General features: G+C 38.2%; 1 protein-coding gene across 1 annotated transcript in view; it reads right to left on the reverse strand.

Annotated features, from left to right (window-relative positions):
- The window catches only part of per2 (period circadian clock 2), a 53462-nt gene extending 38425 nt beyond the window's left edge, over window positions 1-15037 (reverse strand). Inside the window, exon 1 of the mRNA XM_083525499.1 lies at window positions 14877-15037. The gene's annotated coding sequence lies outside the window, so the exon portion shown is untranslated. The remainder of the gene's footprint in view (window positions 1-14876) is intronic.
- Window positions 15038-19797: the final 4760 nt, after the last annotated feature.

A 19797-nucleotide genomic window follows, 5' to 3' on the forward strand; every position in this document is an offset into this window, starting at 1 on the left:
TTTATGGTCTATCTGACCACATGACTTTCTCCCATGACTCCTCTGGATCATCCAAATGGTCATTGGCAAACTTAAGACGTGCCTGGACATGTGCTGGTTTAAGCAGGGGAACCTTCCGTGCCATGCATGATTTCAAACCATGACGTCTTAGTGTATTACCAACAGTAGCCTTGGAAATGGTGGTCCCAGCTCTTTTCAGGTCATTGACCAGCTCCTCCCGTGTAGTTCTGGGCTGATTTCTTACCTTCCTTAGGATCATTGAGACCCCACGAGGTGAGATCTTGCATGGAGCCCCAGTCCGAGGGAGATTGACAGTCATGTTTAGCTTCTTCCATTTTCTAATGATTGCTCCAACAGTGGACCTTTTTTCACCAAGCTGCTTGGCAATTTCCCCGTAGCCCTTTCCAGCCTTGTGAAGGTGTACAATTTTGTCTCTTGTGTATTTGGACAGCTCTTTGGTCTTGGTCATGTTAGTAATTGGAGTCTTACTGATTGAATGGGGTGGACAGGTGTCTTTATGCAGCTAACGACCTCAAACAGGTGCATCTAATTTAGGATAATAAATGTAGTGGCGGTGGACATTTTAAAGGCAGACTAACAGGTCTTTGAGGGTCAGAATTCTAGCTGATAGACAGGTGTTCAAATACTTATTTGCAGCTGTATCATACAAATAAATAGTTTATAACTATTTTAAACTATTAAAATAGGATTTTTTTTTTAGATTATGTCTCTCACAGTGGACATGCACCTACGATGACAATTTCAGACCCCTTCATGATTTCTAAGTGGGAGAACTTGCATATATATATATGATATCAGCAGTCAATCACACTGAAATAGAAGGTATGTTTAGGTACGTTAACTGAAAGTTAATGATTTAGCAATGTCCTGAATTGTTGTTAGAGTGGGAGGGAAATTGGGCTACCTTTAAGAACTGCAATGGACTGGACTGTTGAACATACAAATATTTATTCAGACTATTTAAACATGTTAGTATAACAGATTATAAAGTTGATATGAGGTTATTATGTAGAACATTGGTATGTGCCGGAAGGAGGACTTTCTAGACAGGTGGTTTAATACAGCTTCATGCTCTTGGTTGTTTTTCACCCTTCCAAAAACTCATCACTGACAAACCAACTGAAAAGGGCTCATCACTAGTACACACATTTGCCCCGATCAAGTTCGAAGTTGATATGTGTTTGTACATATGTAGCACCACCAGCTATGCCACTCTTCCCTTCTGTTTACAGCAGATACTAAAAGCACAAATAAACACACAATTGACTGTTGGTAATAAGACAGCTGAGATACATGACACGTTACCTGCTAGTTGAAACTGCCTCTTTACCTCTCCTCCTGCATTGGCTTACAGATAACCTTTTAGTATTTTTTTTTTCTACATTACTGTTTGCGATATTCCAGATTTTTTTTTCATTTAATATATTAGATTCACAGTGTCACAATCAGATGAATGTAGACTTCTAATGAAGCACAATTGTTTAGTATTTCTGTAGCAGAGGCCAGAATTTTGTAGTGACGTGCTTGGCCTATCAATAGCACTATTTTTAACTTCCCCACATGTTCTCTGAAGAGTATTGGCCAAGATGGGCAGCCAAAAAAAAAAAAAAAAGGTTACATACACAAAAGTTTACATACAAAAATTCAAGTCAATTTTCACTCCACATTTCATGTTTAGAAAAAGTTATTTCAAGCTAAAGCAAAGCTACTGTTTTTGTTTGTTTGTTTTTTCAAATGGGTCAAAAGTTTAATATTTGCACTAAATTTATGCAAATACGTTTGTTACCTTTAGTTGTTTCATAATAGGAGAAACCAGACCTATGCAAAAATGTTCTTTCTAAAGACTCAACTTAGATGCTTAAGATGATTTTTTTCCCATGGTATTAAGGACAAAAAGACACTGGCCCTTAAATACAGCTGTAATCAGTTCAGATGAGTTAATTCCTAATTATGGCAATTGGCCAAGGTTCTAAACATCATCATCAAACTTTTGACCAAATAGAATATATTCTCATGTAGTGAATTAAAGCTGAAACAAATCTGTCTCCATGCAAATGCTTTGTGAACAATACAATACAAAAGTCTCAACTTACATGTATGGTGACATAAAATGTGTCAAGAAAAATTGAAATTTAAAATCTTTATGTACGTTTTGGCCCTTAGCTGTACTCAGTATTTTACAAATAAAGGATTTATGTAGTTTTATACCACAAATAAAGAGCTCTTCTTATTCCATTGAGTGAAATTTAAGTGAAGGAGGTTAAATTCAGTGAACGGATCGCAGGCCACACAGCATAATAGGCATAAAAATAATAGGCAAAAAAAGGTTAACTTTGCTTCTTTATTCCTCAGGCCTCTGCCTTTTTTAAACAAATATTTGTAATTTCTTGGCAAAGAAAGCTGAAGATTTCCATCTACAAGACTCATCTGTTTTCCTGTTAACTATAATTGATTTAGCTTGCATTAATGACTAACAAAACCCTAACAAACCAGGAATATACAAGTATTTGTAAACACTGACTTTTTGAATATACCTTTTGGTAAAATACACAGACTTCAATATTTTTCGGTGTGGATCTTTTACTACTGCAGTAGTAAGTAGTAAAACCCCTGAGTTATCATTCTGTCTACTATTTTACAGCCTCTCTCATCCACTAGCAACCCTGCTCTTCCAGCAGCTGCACATAAGATTTGGGTCTAAGCGTATGCTATTTTCCAAGGCGCATACTATTTTTAGCCTCATGCTGTAATCAGCTCTTCGTCTAAACTACATTCATTCAAGAGGTTTTGTATAAAGGACGTGCTGCCAGCAGTGTGGATTTAGTTTCCAAGTTAGTTTTTGCTCAGTTAAATCCCCACCAATGAAACAATGATTTTTTTATACACTTTAATGGTTCGAACTATAGTTGTACTTTTCAGGTCTCAAGTGAATCCTTCAAAACATTTTCTGTGGTGTGACACAAATTCGATAACTGCAAATGTCTGTAAGGACTAATTAAAAATATATATGTATGTCTTTAACCTTTCCTTATAGTGCCTCTAGTGATAAGGTGTTTGTGCACTTATTTGCACCAATGTGTTTGCTAGCATCTCAGGGAGTTTTGTTCTCTCATCACACTGGCTAACATATTAATTATCACGCCAATAAGAGTCTGAATGCAAAGTGACTTTCATGTTTACAAATACTTGATTTTACATTAACTGAAATTCACAGGTCCACCATCATATACACACTTGACAATGGTGATAATAATAATAGTGCTGCTCCATAGTTGTTTAATTGATAATCATTACCACTTTGCAAAGAACTAAACAGCAAAATAAATACACTTTACAGTTTTAAATGTACCTTAAAAGCATATATTCATTTCAATATAAGTCTGCATGAATGTGGAGCTTGTAATACACTAAAATCCATTAAAAACCTATCAGCTAAGCTTACCATAATGACAGTCACTTATGAGTAATGCAGCATGAAAAGTGATGATTGGGATTCAAATTTGACTTATTGTGCAGCTCTAGATAATATCCATAGTATTATTTTTATACATTATAAAGTAAGAAGTAGACTCTACTATTTCCAAATTATGCAATTATTTAATATTGATAAGCAAGCTATATATACGATAATAAAGTAAGATGTATGTTTATAATAAGTTCTGACATATAGCAAGAGCCTTTTTTCTCTGCTGTGTAATGCAGCAGGATTATGAAATTGTATTATTAAGAGACCTGTACTCACATGGTAACTAAGGTCATGGAAATCACATTTCTAGATAAGAATGTTTAACAGTGCAATTTTCAAGTGTTCAATCATTTTGGGAACATTCATGTCACCTTGTCAAAGTGTGCTCTCTGCTTGCCAACAGGTTGTTGCGTAATATAAAGCTGTGTTCTTTTTATTTTACAGATGCATGCCAAGTTTCAGAAGCATGGCAAAAGTCCAGTCCTGTGTGATAACTAATTAGTTACTAATTACCTTCTAGAAGTAATGCATATCTTACACACTTTGCATATTTTCCCATTCAGTGATTTGACTTCACTGACAGAAATGTATTGTACATTTGGACATGACTGTTCCTTTTGCTGAAAAAGCCAAAAAGCATGTTTTATAGTTATAGGACTTAAAAAATGCTACGGCTAAACTGTAGTTGCACATCTAAAACAATGAACATAAGAATCCAATGCCTTAACCACTGAGCTACCACCTCCCATGTACAATAATGTAACAAACAACAAACCATTTAAACCAGGTGGGGAGGATGCTTTACCAAGGTCTGCAAACCAAGCAGACTATTAAGGCACATTATACAACATATTTAGATTCAGTACTGGAGTTTGAATAGTGTTGTAATAATGAAGCCTAGATGTAACAAACACATATACAAGGATTTCTGTTGCAGACAAGTAAAGGGATAAATGAAGTCTGCACTTGAAACAAAGGAAACATAAGTAATGTTTTAATGAGAGGTAGTGTATAAGTGGTGTTTTCATAAGGCTTCTGGTGTACGTTTAGGTAGGTGTAAAGTCTGTGGCAATCGGTGACAGGTGCTTTACTTTCAAAAGTTTGGCTGTAATCAGTATGGCCTCAGATTTGATAATGATGAAAGTTGTGTTAGGCAGTCAGCCAATATGTGAAGAGGCAGTCTATGTCAAGAGAAAGTGTGTGTTGGTAATTCTACACATCATTAGAATAACAATATATTTGCAGAACTTGTATGCTGAGGATATTGACAAGGTACAGTATGTTTTTAGTGAACTGATTCATGGAAAGCAATGTAACAGAGGGTCAAAGCAAGTGTGAACTAAAAACAAATTATTATCTGTCGGAGAGAAAATATTAGATCAAAAAGCATACAGAACTCATACTGTAAGTCTTTTTTATGAGTTGGTGAAAACTGTCTTGTCAAACTATGTCAAACTAAGCAGTTCAGCAACCAAGTACAGTGGTACCTTGACCTACGAGTGAATTAATGTACGAGTTTTCCGAAGTACAAGTCGTCACTCTGTCAATTTTTTGCTTTGTTACGCGAGCAAATAATTTAGGTATGAGCTCAAGACGCCGCTGCTAGATAGCAAAGGGAAGCAAGAAAGCGAAGATTGTGATGAAAATGAAGATAAGCAAAGAAGAAAAAGTAAAAAATTAAAAGTTATAAGTAGTGTACAAAAACCCTTATGAGAAAAAACAGATCTAGGACCGTGACGTCGCCCGGTATGGCGCAGCCGGGGCCCCACCCTGGAGCCAGGCCCGGGGTTGGGGCTCGTATGCGAGCGCCTGGTGGCCGGGCCTTCCCCCACGGGGTCCGGCCGGGGTCAGCCCGAAGGAGTGACGTGGGGCCGCCTTCCCGTGGGCTCACCACCTGCAGGAGGGACCGTAAGGGGCTGGTGCTGAGAGGATCGGGCAGCAGTCGAAGGCGGGGGCCTCGACAACCCGATCCCTGGACACGGAAGCTAGCTCTAGGGACGTGGAATGTCACCTCGTTGGCAGGGAAGGAGCCTGAGATTGTGCGTGAGGTTGAGAGGTTCCGACTAGAGATAGTCGGGATCACCTCTATGCACGGCTTGGGCTCTGGAACCACACTCCTCGAGAGAGGATGGACTCTTCACCACTCTGGAGTTGCCCATGGTGAAAGGTGGCGGGCTGGTGTGGGTTTGCTTATAGCCCCCCAGCTCAGCCGCCATGTGTTGGAGTTTACCCCGGTGAATGAGAGGGTCGTTTCCCTGTGCCTACGGGTCGGGTATAGGTCTTTCACTGTCGTGTGTGCCTACGGGCCAAATGGCAGTGTAGAGTACCCGGCCTTCCTGGGGTCTCTGGGAGGGCTGCTGGACAGTGCTCCGACTGGGGACTCCGTCGTTCTACTGGGAGACTTCAATGCCCACGTGGGCAGCGACAGTGACACCTGGAGGGGCGTGATTGGGAGGAACGGCCCCCCTGATCTGAACCCGAGCGGTGTTCAGTTATTGGACTTCTGTGCTAGTTACAGTTTGTCCATAATGAACACCATGTTCAAGCATAAGGGTGTCCATCAGTGCACGTGGCACCAGGACACCCTAGGCCGTAGGTCGATGATCGACTTTGTGGTCGTTTCATCTGACCTGCGGCCGTATGTCTTGGACACTCGGGTAAAGAGAAGGGCGGAGCTGTCAACTGATCACCACCTGGTGGTGAGTTGGATCCGATGGCGGGGGAGGAAGCTGGACAGACTCGGCAGACCCAAGCGTACTGTGAGGGTCTGCTGGGAACGTTTGGCCGAGTCTCCTGTCAGAGAGATCTTCAACTCCCACCTCCGGCGGAGCTTTGACCGGATCCTGAGGGAGGCCGGAGATATTGAGTCCGAGTGGACCTTGTTCTCCACCTCCATTGTCGAAGCGCCGCTCGGAGCTGTGCCCGTAAGGTCTCCGGTGCCTGTCGAGGCGGCAATCCCCGAACCCGGTGGTGGCAACCGGAAGTAAGGGATGCTGTCAAGCTGAAGAAGGAGTCCTATCGGGCCTGGTTGGCTTGTGGGACTCCTGAGGCAGCTGACAGGTACCGGCAGGACAAGCGAACTGCAGTGTGGTTGTGAAGGCAAAAACTCGGGCCTGGGAGGAGTTCGGTGAGGCCATGGAGAAGGACTATTGGCTGGCCTCGAAGAGATTCTGGCAAACTGTCCGGCGCCTCAGGAGAGGGAAGCAGTGCCCTACCAATGCTGTTTACAGTGGAGGTGGGGAGCTGTTGACCTCAACTGGGGATGTCGTTGGACGGTGGAAGGAATACTTCGAGGATCTCCTTAATCCCGCCATCACGTCTTCCATTGAGGCTGAGGGCTCAGAGGTGGACTCGTCCATCACCCAAGCTGAAGTCACTGAGGTAGTAAAGAAACTCCTTGGTGGCAAGGCACCGGGGTTGGATGAGATCCGCCCTGAGTACCTCAAGTCTCTGGATGTTGTGGGGCTGTCTTGGGTGACACGCCTCAGCAGCATCGCATGGCGGTCGGGGATAGTCCCTCTGGAATGGCAGACCGGGGTGGTGGTCCCTCTTTTTAAGAAGGGGGACCGGAGGGTGTGTTTCAACTATAGGGGGATCACACTTCTCAGCCTACCTGGGAAAGTCTATGCCAGGGTACTGGAGAGGAGAATACGGCCGATAGTAGAACCTCGGATTCAGGAGGAACAGTGTGGTTTTCGTCCAGGCCGTGGAACACTGGACCAGCTCTATACCCTCTACAGGGTGCTGGAGGGTTCATGGGTATGGTATGGTATGGTACGTAGTGTACAGTAGTGATAGCAAAAAACTAGTTTTCGCTCCTCCTCCGCTTATCGCATCCACCCCGCCAGCGTCTTCTTTAGCTCAAGTCTTCTCATCTCCAAGGGCAGTACACGAATAAAACCATACTATAGCTTTACAAACTCTTTCTATTATTTTTTTTATACAAAATTTATCATTTAGAAATGTATTTTCCTAATTTAATAACATGAAACCTAAAATATTGGGTGGCATTTTGAGGGTTGGAACGGGCATTTTAAGTATTTTCAATGGGGCAAATTGATTTAATGTGCAAGGAAATTGAGATATGATCTCCTCTGGGTCAAGCCCTGGCTTTTTTTAGAATTGGACTGTTGCCAGTTTCAAGTTGGTGGGAACAGCGCCAGAACTGAATTAGAAGCATGTAGCAGTAGTAGCATGGTGAAAGAACACATGTTTTAATTAGAAGACTAGACATACAGTACATATCATCTGTAAAATGGAAGAAGCTGCAATTCTGCAGCCTAACTTTTCTGCAGAAGCATAAACAGAAAGTTAACCAATAACACCAGTGGAGGTTAGAAAGATTTTATACTATTTTAAACTGTGTGGTAGATTTGGTAATATAAAAAATAAAAGTAAAGTCAAGGAAATGTCAAAGAAAATCATGGCAGTGTAAGATTTGTAAGAAGAGTTTCTGGAACGTCTTATAATGGCATGATGGTCTAATGGATAATTTTCTTAGCAGGAAGAAAAAAGTGATCAAAATCCATGCCATGGAAGATAAGCAGTGAAATATGTAATCAGCAAATAAAAAATCACAGCATTAGAAAGTTTTATCAATATTAACACCACCATGACCTATAGGACATGGTTTATCCCCATATCTGATACATTAGTGGACAAATACAAAACAACCACAGTTCACTAGGTTAGTATTTCCCTAATAATATAGAGAGGCCAGTTAACCAAAAACTGGAAACCAGCCCTGAATACATTTTTTTTCCAAATTTACTGAGCTAAGTACATTTCTTTGGCTGCTATGAAGTTTGTTGTCAATACAGTGCAGATTTTTCTAAAATGCTAATTACCAAGATCTGGCTAGATGTGAAATGGAATAGTACTAGAATAAGCAACCTGCATATGCCCAAGAACAGAACATTGAAACTTTCCACCCACTCTCAGCTGAGAGTGAAACCCAAGAACTATTTGTACATTAGTCATACTAACACCCAACAACTGGACCCCACTGCATTAAAATATATTTGATATCTTCAAGGCTAGCTGAATTTTCTGTAGGTACGCTGAAAAAATGGGCAGTTAATTTAAACAGTTTAAACCCCACTGGCCTTTTTCCACATTTTATTCTTTCAGATTATATGATCCTGTTCATTCACATAGGTTGTGTTAGAAAACGAGGTCACAGTTGCTGTGATTCCACTGAGACTGAAGCAGCTGACCAATTTTGTTTTACGTCAATGCATGTGTAGGCAGTCACTTGGCTCAACAGGCTATTCATTGAACAGAAAAAACAAACACAACACAAATTCTTCACTTTGGATTTGCCATTTAAAAAGAAACTTAAAATAATTTTTTTTTTTAATAAACTTAAACTAATTTATTAACCTTTCTTAATATAATTTAAAGTTTAAGATTAAATGCAGAGGAATAAGGGGATCTGAACATGACAGTAAAATTGTAACCAGTAGAACATGAACAAGTCATATTTTTGTAATAAATTTGGAAAAATAGTCTCATACTATGACTAGGACATTCTGTCCCACTTACATCGTTTCAGGTTGGAATTTCCATTTTTGTTCTTTTTCCATAGACCATGAAATAAATGGTGCTTGCAGAAAATGGAAAAAGGAAATCTAACATTCATGCAGCAGCTGCTTTACTTACGGTGTTACTATTTTTCATTGATGTTCTAACTTATTTTTTTTTTAAGTCCAGATTAACTAACTTAGACCTTATCGTTTTTCATTCATTTCAAAAGCATTTCCCTAGATCCACCCGAGATTGGACACTGGCCAGGCACAGGAAATCGTTGTCTCTGTCTCTCACTCTCTCTCTTTTTCTTACTCTGCTCTCACTCACTCACACACACACACACGCACACATGCACACATGCACATACACACGCACACACACACACACACACACACACACACACACACACACACACACACACACACACACACACACACACACACACACAGGGGAATATCAGGCAATCCATGCAGACAATGGGAGAAAATTTGAATCAGTAACTTCAAGCTAAAAATTTAAACAGGGACCTAGAGTTTGATATATCTAATGATATTTTAACCATCACATCACATGTTGCCAGGTTCACATATTGCTGGAACGCTGTTGTTTTAACCAATCAGATTTCGAATTGGTGACACTGGGGACATCTAGCAGGCATACAATATTGTTAGCATTTTTACATCCTTTGATAGGATGGTCTGAGAGGACACTAGTAAGAGCTCCCAAACTGCATCTGTACCAAACTGCTTGAGCTCAACTATATTCATTTGGTTTAATAGCTGCATTTTATTTCAAAAATAGCTGACAGAAGACAGGAATTTGATTTGGCACAGACACAGAATACAAGGCCATTTTTAAGACATACTTTTCAGGAAAAACTGTGCAAAAAGGCCAGCCAAAACGGTTTAAAACAGTTTTTTGCTTTTTTAATAGCTATCAATACATTTTCTTTTACGAAGAATGCATGAAAACAAACAATTTGCCTTATTTTTAAATCCCCAGGAGAATTGTAATGCATGGAAAAAATGCCTGAAAAACCAAGGGTCATTTTATGAGGTTTACACTCATATTGATGCCTTTGCTCGAGATGATGCATGTGGTGTAGTTGTTTCTGCAGTGTAAGGAGACTTGTTGAATTGAGTTATACTGATCTGTTATACTGCTTTTATCTATAATATTAATGGTTTCTATAGCTGTGGCATCACAATGATAGTATTAAGCAGTATAATGGGTTTGTTTTAGATAGGATACCACTGAAGGCCTAGGTATGAAATGTCTAGGCCAAAATCTAGTGGAACATCCTCCCAGAAGAGTGGAGCGAATTATAAGAGCAAATTGGGACTAAATGTGGGATGCAACTGTCAAAAAGTACATACGATACTTATGACCAGGTGTCCGCAAACTTTTGGCAATATAGTGTATTTGGAACTTGCTTATTCACAATTGATAAATGAATCATCCACATAGCCCTGCACCCTAGATTACCTCTGAAACCCTGGCCAGGAAAAATAAAAGCCTGTGAGGTGCTCTATAAACTCATATCACAAATGTTAAATTGTCAAATTCTTTCTAAATGGCCAGACTAATGAATTTATGGGACAAAATACATGTTGATACACTAAAGCAAGCCCTCAACTTTAATTGACACCTTCAGCTATTTTCAGTGTTGCTCCCAAACCAATCATTCTTTTACAAGGTAAGGTCAATGACATTTTCACATAATTGTTTTCATTTTAAAAGCTAATGGCTTTCCTAAATTCAAATACATTTTGCACATATACCCAGAAGTAAAGAACCATAGTGTAAAAATTTGTAAGGTTATACAGATTATAGAAGTTTACAAAGGGAAATAACTTTGTAAACAGCTCTATTAACCTTTTTTCAGAATCACCGCCAGATCACCTGGGGAAAGAGTAATTTATAGGCTTTTCATTTCTTTACTTGACTGATCTCTAACCAATCCAACACTAAAAAGCCAGTTTGTTGGGCTAGATTTCATGTTATTACAACATTTTTATTATTATTATTATTATTATTATTATTATTATTATTATTATTATTATTATTATTATTATTATTATTATGTTTGTCGTTGTTGTTGTTCTTGTTAATGATTTTTTTTATTACATTTTAGTAGCAATCAGTTGTTTGCAATCAATTTGAATAGTGCATTAATAAAAAAAAAAATGAATCATGCTAAATAGACACCATGTTATCTTAAACATATTGTGACACATCCCAGTATCAAATCTATGCTGTTGTATTGCCCAGTCTTCTTTTGGTCATATAGCCCTGGTCTATTATAATTGCAGGAAGAACATCAAAGAACCGGGACAGTGTAAGGACAGTATACAGACCTTATGTGTATTATTAAAAATTATATATCTACATTAAAGCATTGTTTAAGTAATAATTTCAACACAGAGTTGTGCATGTACTGTATGTGTGTGCGTGACTCATGGCCAGGCCAGAACGCCTCTCTTAGAGCAAAAAAAAAAGTGCATTTCCCTCTCCATGTGCGTCATCAGCCTTTCCTCCACGCCTGTGGTATGCAACACAGAAACCACTTCAGCACTGCCTGCCAATTTTACGCTCTATTCTCTAGTGTGCATTTCCATTTCTTCAGCCCCCAGTAAAAGCAAATCCACTGCAATCTGCAGGAGTGAAGTAAACCAAACAAGGCTATATAGTATATCGCATTCAGAAAAACAACAGACAACAAATAAAATTAGCATTAGCAAAAAGGACCAAAATATCAACATAACTTGCCAATTTACAATTAAAAACTTAAACTTGTATAAGCATCTTTTAAAGAAAGGTTTTACTTGTTTCCACCAAAACAGAACACTGTAGGCCATTTAAATTACAGATTATAATTATAATTATAAGCTTTATAATTACAGCTACACTTTCCGCACAATAATTTAAGCAAATGAACAAATCAGGTTTTATTTTTCCTAACTGGCCAGTAATAAATCTGTTATCTGACAATATTTAGCTTTATACAAACAACTGCTGAACAATATGAGCAAGCAAGATGACTGATGCTGAATAAGGTAAAAAACATAGTTACACAGTTTAAAGCCAGATTAAGGTATTTGGTGCACTTCATCAAGTAGTAGATCAGTTTTAACAATTAGCCCACAAACATCACATTATAAGCATACACACAGCCATTGTTTTAGTTAGCAAATACTATTCTGCCCTGATCTTAAATGACAAATGTCATGTTCTATAAGCAGTAAAGTCATCATGGGATTTTGATGCCATTTAGCTGCCAACAAGTTACATTTAATTACATTCGAAGTAGGCTTGTGTGATAGATTATCATTCCTACATTACATTGCCACTATATCCAATGATGTGAACACGTTCCCACTCCCAATTCGTCACATATGGATGCGTTCGTCAGGATCCCTTGGCATCACTTTTTGATGTGCGGGAATTCCCACAGACTTCGACCACTTCGGCACCATTTTTTAACGTGCAGGGATTCCCATAGCCTGGATAGCCCGGAGCCTGAGGCATTAAAACTTGATGTGTTAGTTAAGCAGACTGCCCCTAGGTAATATTCATCTAGGTCACCAAATATATATTTTTTTACTCTCTGTCTGATATCAAAGTTCCGTATGTGAAATAGCGTTTAGCAACACTTTCTCACTCCCAACTAACCCTAACCCGTTCTCACTAACCCTAACCCTAAACCCTCAACAAGTGACGTCAAGGAATCATGACAAACCCGTCCATATGTGACGAGTTGGGAGTAAAAATGTGTAGATGACATACCATCATAGCATTAGTAAAGACCTACTTCATGTTTGCCAAATTTTAAAACAAATACCATCATTACCTAATACAGCCATAAGTATCACTGCACAAGGGAATAGTCAGGAATAATGTCTTAAAAGCCGGACTGCCTGGTATCCACTTAAGTGCCAGTAAACTTTAGGTCTGGCACAGCTTGTCAGTATCCAAGAAACACATGTGGTCACAGAAAGAGAACATTTGATTAAGGTTGGAGACAGTCACAGGGAACAAATGAGCATATCCAGTTTCAAACCCTCAAATAACATAAATATTGGATTTTTTTAAAGCTCAAGTTGGTAGTACAAAATATTCCATAAATGTGGTCACTGTGAAGGCCAAATAATTTGATTTACAATTTCTATACATTGTGCCCTGTGGATGTGGGTGGGTTATTTCAAGTGGTTTCATCATAGGATTAAGGTATAGGAATAACTTTGTATTGCTTTGCAGTAAACTCTTTACTCTAATGCTGTGTTCACTCATTTTCATTGCAATTCAATTCCATTCATTTTTACTTGTATAGCGCTTTTAACAATAAACATTGTCTGAAAGCAGCTTTACACAGATAATGTGGTGATATAAATGAATAAGATGTTCTTTATAAGTTTAATTTTGTCCCTGATAAGCAAGCCGGTGGCGACTGTAGCAAGGAAAAACTCCCAGAGATCGCAACTATTTTGCTATAAATCACCATTCACTGTACTATGAGTTGCCAGTATGCGTTCCTGTTTACCATAGTAAGCTCTATCTGTTGGGGAGTATTCGTGTGTGCTCTATTTTTTCTCCCATTTGTAGCCACTGCACTAAATAGCTCTGTATTTTCATAAAGTTTCCAATTTTTGTTGGGTCTCTGGACAGGTCCACATTGAGTCACCAACAGTCACAATATTTGGCTAAAGTCTTCAAAATTCTCCTCAGAGTGGAGAGCAGAGAGACCCCAGTCTTTCATGTGTTTCAATGTTCAAAGCTTAAGTCATATATTGATATCATTTTATTCGTATCCCATTCTGTCTGTGTGGACTTTTGCGTCTTCTTCCTATGGGTTTCCTCCTCGTGATAAAAAACATGTTGGCAAGTGGATTGACTACACTATATTGCCTCTAGGTAAATTTGTATGTAAGCTATACCCAGTGGTGGACTGGTGTCTCAACCAGGGAGGGTTTCCTGAATATGGATTAGATCCAATGATTAATTCAACGAATACTTGTGTATTCTAATTAACAGATCAGACCCATATTATATTACACCAACTCCAAAGCCTCTGCAAATAAAGTTTTCTAACCAAATAATTAACATTTCAGGGCGTTATGTGAAACACAACAGAGTAGTATATGAAATAGGTTTTCGTGCACTGAAACACGAACACTCAATATGTTCCAAGATCTCTGTGATAAGAGGGTAAAGAGAATGCGCAGGTGCTGCAATCTCTGATCTTCCAGCCCATCAGATAGTGAGCTCAGCAGTGAAGTCACGGAAAGCGCGTTTTGGCACAAAGATGCTTTACTCAAGTGTGTTTGCTTTACACAAACCCAAGCTTTTAAATCTTTAAAACTTTTTTCTTCTTAACTTAGGAAGACAACGCTTAATAACGCTTAATAACTCAGTGGATTTGCCGCATGCGACAAAAGCCCCGTTAAAGGATGGAGCAGTGTTTGTTATGTATATTTTTTACCGTTATGTTTAGTTAACATTTCATACATTTGATGCGATCACTTGTGCAGCTTTTAATGTTTATTTCATAACAATATTAGAGTGTGACCAGGACTGACCCGCTCAGTGACACAGTTACGCAACGCGCGTGTTTCAACAATGTGGGTTAAAGACGCGCTCCTGAGATTACGCACATTTCTTAGTACGATCTGAGTGTATAATGTGAAGTAGGCACTAATTAAAAAACGCACAAGCTTTTTAATTGCAAAGAGAAACATTTTAAAAAATGTTCCAGTTAAAAGGAAATTTTCCAGACACATTTTGCAAACAATGAATTTTCAGTATTATACAAGGATTACGCGTTAAACACAACCCAACAAGGCGAAAAGAAAACATAGTCTACCTGTCAGCCAAGCTCTTTTTCTTTCTCTTCTTATTTTGTGAAGAATTGCAATGCGAACATCTTCACTGTAACATCTTTACGGTTCTGCCTCCGCCTGACACACTGCACTTGCTTTCGTTCAGTCTTTCTATACACTGTTGCCCTGAATCTCCAGCGCCAGCGATGACCTCAATTCAAACTCCACCAGCCATGTCACTCCTCGACCAATCAGATTGGCTCATTTAATCGCGTCTCCAATAAAAGTAGGCGGGCACAATTTTTCTAAGGTGACCATTGGCTAAAAGCGCCGTCAGTCTCTTTATATAAGGCAGGCCTTTGCCTCACGTGGAAACCCACGGAGAGTGACAGAGTGCTGCGAGTGTGGGCAAATCAGTAATGAGGAGCTGAGCGAGTGAATGGAGCAGCGGCGTGGGAAGAGGGAGAGAGAAGACCAACACAACGTGTGTTATACAAACGGTTATACAATGTGCGTTAACGTGTGGAAAGTCAATGTGTCTCCTTACACTGAACCCTCATAGTGACCAGTCATATTATCATTGCGAAATAGTTTTCAGTTGAAAGAACAACCCCTGACTTAGATAATGACTTATACTAATTGTAATCACGTCAATATTTCTATTTTTATATAATATTTATTGCTAAATATGTGCCAGTAATATACCTCACATAAAGATCGCCATGATAATTTTATTCCACTAGGTTTATTTTATTACTTTAGTTTTGCATTTTAGTTGCCTAATGTGTGATCTCTGTTAATTACTATTTAAATAGCCATTTTCAGCTTCTAATTTTGTGGGAAGACATTTTCAAGTACATTTTGAAATGCATTTGTTGGAATTAATCAGCTACCAGAGAACAAAAGACAGGGCACTAATGGTGGACACGAAGGCCCAATGTAAAGTTGCTATCTAAAAATGCATTCAAAAGTTTTTCATTAGGGTTGGGGATGTCATGGCTTTGTGCAGGCCACACAAATGTGTATATACAATACTTGATAAATCATGTCTACATGTACCTCACTTTGTGCACAGGGGCATTGTCATGCTGGAACATGTTCCACATACTTTTGTCAGTATAATGTTGTTAGCTGTTAGTATGATACAAAGCTTTTAAGATGCACATTTATATATGATGCATTATTGCTAGATCTGTAGTTAAAGGGAATGGGTAAAAAAAGGGAAATAAGACTAATAAATATTAATACAACAGTTAATTAAAGTCCACTGGTTCAAGTGGTTTACCTTTGGCATATTTCACTGTGTAAATCATTTTGCTTGTCTGTGTTTGGCACAAAAAGTCCATGTAGTGAAAATCCATCACTATAATAGTGTTAGTGATGTCATCAGGGCAAATGCTAATTTTTAAGACTATAACTTTTGACTTGAAATATGAAGCTCATCAGATGTCTCTATAAACTCCCTCACATCCGTGCTCTACCTCTCCTCATAGAGGATGGACTGAGAGAAGAGAACACTGCTGAACGGTTTCATGCATCTCATCTCCATGTTTTTGCATTTACCATATATCCATTAAATAACCTTTGTTTTTCAAAAATATTGTGATGTCTGTCACATATTTAGTTAACATGATTACAAAAGTTACCAAAAAGTGACAATCAAATGAGTTTAATCCTGTTGAAATATACATTGTATATAATATTTAGAATATTTAAAAGGTTCCTGAAAAATATTGTATCTTCCTTTGGCGCAGAATGAATAGCAATTTTGAAAAAACGAAAATAAAAAAACAATACTGTATATGCTTAATATTTTTTCACCTGTATTTGTTTTAATACACTACAATGATTTAAATTAAAGGAGACATGACTCATTAAGACTATTGGCATCACCAAATCAATTTCTGTATAAATGTATAAATGCCACCAATTGTGCTGTAGTGATAATTGTGTCTGTAAATAAATTTGCCATTTGCTGTTTGAAAATGTTTAAATGAGGAGAGACTCTATGAATATTTAACAAGCTAAGGTTATTGAGTTCAGTGGTGTGACTGTAAACCGTTCACTATTCTTTATGATTTCTATTCTGGAGAACACTGCCATCTACTGTGCATAGTTATATCACAGAGGTGTGTTTTACAACAGTCTTAAAAAACCATAAACCACAGTTTATCTCAAATCCTTACACGTGTGTGGGTTTGTTAGTGAATGTAATTGTTTGCTCTCAGAAGTCACATGATCTCTACATTTCTAGATCTCCAGATCTAGATCTCTAAAAAAATATATTTGGCCCATATTAATTTGACTGTTTATGTACTACAATTGTCATATAAAGCTAGCAAAAGAGGATACAGATACATTTATGGCATTTGGCAGACACAACAATTATATTCATTTATACAACTGAGCACCATTTACCATCATATATACCATTCAATGGAAGTTGATTCTCGAAACACTACATATAGATGAAAAAATAAAGAACCTGTGATGAGTACTGACTTAGATGTGGCTCATAGGATCCATGTTTGAGGTTACACATAGAACTGATTTAATCGGTTTAGGTATTGCTTCATTTGTAAAACTGTAAGCAGGAGAGTAATTGTTTGTATTGCACAGAACTGTACCCACACACTGGCATTTTTTTGTATCATAATGCCAAAGCAGGTACAGCTATAAATAGCTCCAAGTATCAGTCCAACAAAATACCTATTTGGGATAAACCACCATCAAAACACCATGTAATAGGAACATTGTTACAAAATATAAAAAATCCTAAAACAATACATTCATTGTTTGATTATTCATATTCACTAATCATTTAATTATGTCATGTTTGATGTCGATCTGGCCTAAAAAAAATGGGCACAGGCAAAAAATATACCCTGGGTGGGATTCCAGTCCATTTCAGAGCATCAAACATATAACTTTAAAATATTTTTTTGTAAGGATCAGGAAGCAAAGTAAACATAATGTGGAAGCATTCTAAAAAAAAACTCATGTTAAAAATACTCTATTTTTATTTATTTTTTTTTTTACAAAAATGTTGTCTGCTTTTGAAAATAAATTACTGGCACCTAAACTATTTGTTATTTTGGTGAAACGGAAAACAGATAACTTTAACTTTTAAATAGAGGTTCTATTTTGGGGGCATGAATGGACATTGGGTATTAAGACACTGAGTGTATGCACTCTCTTTGTTTGGAGGTAATATGAGCATGATGGCACTCAATGTGTGTATGCAGTTTATGACATCCACTTGATGAGTTTGAGCTAATTTAGTATTAGTTCAAGTACCTCTATCACCATCATTGTCCTTCTCCAAAAATGTTGTGAAAGAAGCATAAAAATAAAAACAAAATACTAATATTAGCTAGTTTGTATTAAAAATATATATTTTTTAACACAAAGAAAAGAAAGTGTAACTCTTTAAGTAGTTCTCAAAATTCAGTTTGTTCATTCATCTGGTTGAAAACATACCTACCAGATCCAGTGTAGGGTATAGGACAGTTTTAATTGACTGGGTGCTTCATAAAAAAAATGGTTTGGCTCCCATGGTTTGGCTCCCATGTATCTCTTCAGTCTTTTAACACGCTACAATCAGTTACGCTTCCTGAGATCTCAAAACTCTGGGCTTCTAGTAGTTCCTAGAATAGCAAAGTCCACTAAAGGCGGTAGAGCATTTTCACATTTAGCTCCTAAATTCTGGAATAGTCTTCCTGACAGTGTTCGGGGTTCAGATACACTCTCCCAGTTTAAGTGTAGATTAAAAACATATCTTTTTAGCAAAGCCTACACATAACACACATCACACACATCACATCATAACCTTGTGCTCCAGAATATATGATCACATGCACATTATCAACTTGTGCTGTTATTATCATGAACAGCAGCTACGCTAATTCCTCTCCACTGCTTCTCTTTCTTTCCCCTTCCCGAGGCATCCTGAGGTTTGGCCAGCTCCAGTCACGTCCCACCTCGTGAAGATTATGGACCTATGGATGATCATGGAGAAGTAGATGCCGAGTGTTTAAAGGCCCTGGCATGGAGAAGCTGATGCTGGATCTATGATGATCACAAATGTTGAGCTTTTATACCAAAGACTGTAGAAAGAACATTCACTTATAATCTTATACTCCAGTACTCAATTCAATTCAATTCAATTCAATTCAATTCAATTCAATTCAATTCAATTCAATTCACTGCACCCCGCAACATTGTATACCCGCCACAAATGGACATTCGGTGTAACCCAGATGAGGATGGGTTCCCTCTTGAGTCTGGTTCCTCTCAAGGTTTCTTCCTTATGCCATCTCAGGGAGTTTTTCCTTGCCACAGTCGCCAGTCGCCACCGGCTTGCTCATCAGGGAAAAACTTACTCATAAAGAACATATTCATTTTTAATCACCGCATTATCTGTGTAAAGCTGCTTTGAGACAATGTTCATTGTTTAAAGCGCTATACAAATAAAAATGAATTGAATTGAATTGAATTAAAAGACTGTAGAAAGAACATTCACTTATAATCTTATACTCCAGTACTCATGTTAGTTCTCTCTCTCCAGTGTTCTGTATTGTTGAAAGATTTATAATCAAACTCTTGATGTCACCCATATGAGGATGGGTTCCCCTTTGAGTCTGGTTCCTCTCAAGGTTTCTTCCTCATATCATCTAAGGGAGTTTTTCCTTGCCACTGTCGCCACGGCTTGCTCATCAGGGACAAATGCACACCATTCACCTTCACTGTTGTTTTCTGTAAAGCTGCTTTGAGACAATGTCTGTTGTGAAAAGCGCTATACAAATAAACTTGACTTGACTTGACTTTAATTAAAATTGCACTGTTTTTGTTTATGTTTAAACCCTTTTAAATATTCTTACCCACTGCATGATGCCATCTTCCAGGAAACAACTATTACATTTTAGGAGAAAAAAAAACCTTACTATTTATAAATATTCAGATGTA

Source organism: Silurus aristotelis, assembly GCF_946808225.1.
Source record: "Silurus aristotelis genome assembly, chromosome: 22".
NCBI lineage: Eukaryota > Metazoa > Chordata > Actinopteri > Siluriformes > Siluridae > Silurus > Silurus aristotelis.